Consider the following 4,618-nt stretch of genomic DNA (forward strand, 5'->3'; position numbering starts at 1 on the left):
GAAACTACCAGCTCTTCTGCAGGAGAAAGAGAAGGCTTTCTACTCCCATAAAGATTTCCAGCCTCGGAAACCCTGGGTCGCTATGGGTCGGAATCAACTCCACGGCACATAACAACAACAACAACTGGGTGATAGACCTTCTTTGTCAGGGACTCTGTAATGAAGGTAGACCTGTTGCCTTCAAGTCATCAACTCATGGCGTCCCTATGTGTGTCAGAGTCGAAGTGCACCCCAGAGATTCTTTCATGGTTATTCTTTGAAAAGCAGATCACTCAACCTTTCTTACAAGGGTGAACTTGCGATGGCTGTATGTGTGTTGGCACATTGGATCTAACTGGTTATACTTTACCATCAGGATCAATTTATAAATTGTAGGAGTGACTTAGGAGACCTGGAAGCTGTTGGATAATCAGAACAATTTCTAAACCAGAGGATTCTCAGTTCCTTCTTAGCTGTACCTACAGATATCCTATGATTCTCTGCCTGGCCTCTTCCCTGCTGGGGTATGTGTTACAACTCTTTAGCTCAGCAGACAATTACCTGGAGGTACTCCACTCCACTTCAAAGACACTCTGTTCTCTGGCTTTGTGATTTGGCAAGCACATTGTAGACATCTACTGGTCTCTCACACCATCTCCCGCTGTTTCCAGTGTTACAACTCCAGAGTCTAAGAGGTTCTTGGTGTAGCAACTCCATTCCAAATTCTTCTTCTTACTGACAGTAAAATCCTCGTAGTGTCCATCAAACATACGATGGATAAACACAGTGTGGTCCACCCATACAACTCATCTATGAAGAATTAACACCCCAACTTCGCATCAGCAAATAAATAAGCACAATGTGTTCCATCAATACAATGGAATATTATCCAGCAATCAAAAATAGAGAGACGCTTTGCTATTGTAGGTGTTAGGTTTCATCAAACACTTTAATGGGACATGAGAAGCACCATACCAAAAGGCCGTTGGTTCAAACTCACCAGCATCTCCTTGAAAACTGTTTACAGGATTATTATAGAAAGCACTCTTAATCCTCTCACTATGGAAGGATTCATCACACATCAGGACAGGTCCTTCCATGACTGTTCAATGACATCATCCCATAACTATCAATGACATCACTCCATTACTCTCAAACCACTGAGAACCATGGCTTACCCCTAAAATGAGCCATCACAGTGACAAGAACCATAGTACCTGTAAGCTCCTACTGTGCCCATTGGAGCAACTCATGTAATATTGTGTGAATGAAGTGTCGAATGCATTCAAAGATAGACATTCTTGCCTTGTTCTCAGCTGATGCTAGAACAAAAAGTACCACATAGAGTGGATGACACAAACGTTCATCACTCATTGTTTAACAGACTAGAACTACAAACTAAGTCTAATGGAAGACTCTCTCTATGGGCAATATGAGGGGAAAATTCTGGGGTCCTTACAAAATCTATAGTCTTGGTGATTCCTAACAGATGTCGATGTGGTACTCTTTCTTTCTTGGTGGTAGTCAACATCCCATCTCTGCTGTCCTCTCTCTCCTTTAGGCCTTGTACAATGAAGATGTGACTCAAGCAAAGTGGTGACTTGAGTAAGGATGCTGACATGAAGTGGATCCCTCCCCACAATAGAACTAACGAATGGAGCACAAATCACTCAATGATCCTGATTGTAAACACACATGGTCCAATGAACATGGCAGACACTAATCTTTCACAAATGGATTTTTAATGAGAATCAAAAGTCACAATGGGTATGAGACCCCAAATTCAAAGACAATTGCAAGGTATCCTTCACTGAGGTAACCGTCACTATCCGGGAACCCTATAAACTGAGCAGCCTTATCTCCTGCAGCATCCTGTCCAGCTTGTCCATAAAGTGTTGAAGGAACAACTGATGGACGGAAGGGTTGATGTCCACGTATCAAACCAGAGGGAAAGGACCTCCAGGAGTGTGAACTAGCAGCGCTGGGCTGTAAGTGTCAGCAGGCTTTCCAGAACATCCACTGTAATGTGGTTTCTACACAACACAAAGATGGAAATCTCATTGCAGCATGCCTAATGCAGTGATGTGGGAATCCATGCCAGAACAGGTGAATACTACCTGAAAATCTACGTGTCTCCCTTTACCTACAGAGAACTTAACATGGTAGGAATGTATTCAGTTCCCATAAAAATGAACGTATGATTGTGTTGGCTCAGTGATGTTATAACAGAAATATGACACAGAGATCATTTTTTCAGATTTATTAATGAGGAACCAAATACAAACTCATAGTACAGCATCTACGGGAATATATTCTCTCTCTGATGGTCCACAGTGGAGGCAGTTCCTGGTGTTCATTGGAAATTTGGTATCTTGGTATCAGTCTTCACCTGGATAGATCTAGAAGGCTCATATCGCAGGGACGTTGGGTACAAAAGGCACCCTGCATGGCTGGGTCTTCCTTCTGGGTGACAGTCAGATTGTCTTTCATATACTTTTACCACATTAACAAGGAGAGTGTCACTCAAGCAGAGGGGATGATTTCAGGTGCATCCCTCCTCCCAATTGTAACTAATACATTGAGTAGAAACAGCTCAATTCTCCTGACTGCTTTGACAAACAAAACAAACACAAAATTTCACAAATTAGAGACAGAGGTCAGGATGTACATCAGAACACAAATTGGATGAAAATGGCTTCATATCCTTCTTCGGGGTCATGGAAGCTACGGCCAAACCATATCCAGGTGGGCAGCTCTAACTCCTGGAGCAGCTGACGCAGCCTGGCAATGTACCTTTGAACGGTGGGTCGATGGAGAGAACCATAGATACCCACATAGCAATCCAGAGGGACAGGAAACTCCAGGCGTCTAAACTTGCAGCGTGGGGCTGTGTGTCTCAGTAGGTTCTCCAGGACATCTCTGGAGACATGGTTTCCATACAACCTGAAGTAGGTGAGCTGAGAGCAGTGTCTCAGGGCAGGCAGCAATCTGGTGATGTGAGAATTCCTGATGTCGCATCCACTCAAGTTCAGAAGTTCCAGGGTAGAAGAGGCTCTCACTAGCAGAGCTGAGAGGAGCTCAGGAGTGAAGCTGTTCATGGGCACACCACTCAAATCCAGGCACTTGAGATGCTGTGTGCTGGGGCAGAAGGACAGGCATGACAAGTCTGATTCCAGAAGCAAGCAATCAGTGATCTTGAGGGTTGATAAAGGGGTCTTCATGCACCTGAACAGCTGAGGTAGGTGGCCATTGAGGAAAAGGACAGAATCCAGATGGAGGTCCTGAAGATGGACCAGACTGAGAAGTTGGGAAGAGAAGTGGGCAACAAGCATCTCCACTTCTTCCTTCCCAGACGACCTACAATTTATGGCGATTCTAGAGAGATGGAGTCTATTCAGATTCATCATCTTGCCCAAGTGAGGAGCAAACCAGGTCAAGTCCAGAAGGTCCCAGTCACAATCCACACTCACCTCCTGAACATCCTCCAGTTGTACCATCCTCAGGATCTTGTCAATCACTTCCTTTTGGGGTAGGACGCCAGGAAACACCAACTTCCTACAACACAGTTGAGGCAGGCCTTTTCTCTTGTTGACCCTCTCAACGAGGAAGGTGAAGATTGCATTGTCAGGTGCCAAGACGCACAGGTTTGTGAGCACCTCCACTGGGACCAAGGGCTGCTTCTCCTGCAACCTTGAAGCCTCTACTTTTCCACTCTTATTCCTGAGCTGTGTGGTCTCTGGCTTCTCTGATGATGTTGGGACTCCTGCCCACAACTCCCAGAAGTTGGTTTCAATGTCTGGTCGTAAGTCCAGCACTTTGAGTTTGCATCTCCTTGGTTGAACCTTCGGGGCGAGCAGGAGATCCAGCCCATCCAGTGCTGCCTTTAGGATGTCCTGGTGGGGTTGTAAAGACTCCAAGAGATAGCCCAGGGGAAGCCAATGAAATGGCCAGGCCCCCACCATAGCCTTCACTGTCTGCATGTGTCTGCCAGCAATGGCCTCCAAGAAGAAGGTGGGGAAGAGTTCTTTGGGCAGCAATTCCACAGCTGAAACTGCCATGGCCTCATCCTGGAGCAGGATTCTGGTTGCCAAGGCCAAGAGCCTGGGTGGGCTGAAGCTCTTCATGCTGATGAGTCCACTCAAAGGGACTTCTGATTTCTTCTTGGTTGGATCGGTCAACAAAAACCTTAGAAGAAACCAAGTTGGTGTTACCAGTAGTCCAAACTCTAGGTCCCTCCTTACCTCCCCAGAAAGCCTAAGAGTTCTTTCTATTCCCAGTCCTTCCCTTTGAAGCAGAGGATCGAATGGCCCAAGGTCAAATATCAGGATGGAAGCTCTTCCTGATTCACCTACCTGCAAGAGCTGATGAATCCGAGAAGCAGGTTGGAAGGTAGGGAAGGATGAATCCAACAATGACAGGCAAGATGTCAAAATGCTGATGGTTATCAGAAAAGGCAGCAATATGGTAGCGTGTGGGCTCAAGTACAAAGGCCCAGAGGACCGACAGGATTTAGATACAAAACCAAGACCCAGCTAAAAATGAGGGAGAGCTTTGATAGGATATCTGTTTAAACTGAATGCTGACTACACCTGTGGGGCACTCCCTTTCAACTGATTGGCTGTTCATAGTTGATGTCATC

At 45.7% G+C, this 4,618-nt stretch overlaps 1 pseudogene; it reads right to left on the minus strand.

The window, feature by feature from the left end:
• Positions 1-2,648: 2,648 nt before the first annotated feature.
• LOC102841593 lies at positions 2,649-4,103 on the minus strand (annotated as a pseudogene).
• Positions 4,104-4,618: the final 515 nt, after the last annotated feature.

This window comes from Chrysochloris asiatica, unplaced genomic scaffold, assembly GCF_000296735.1.
Source record: "Chrysochloris asiatica unplaced genomic scaffold, ChrAsi1.0 scaffold00551, whole genome shotgun sequence".
NCBI classification, from domain to species: Eukaryota; Metazoa; Chordata; class Mammalia; order Afrosoricida; family Chrysochloridae; genus Chrysochloris; species Chrysochloris asiatica.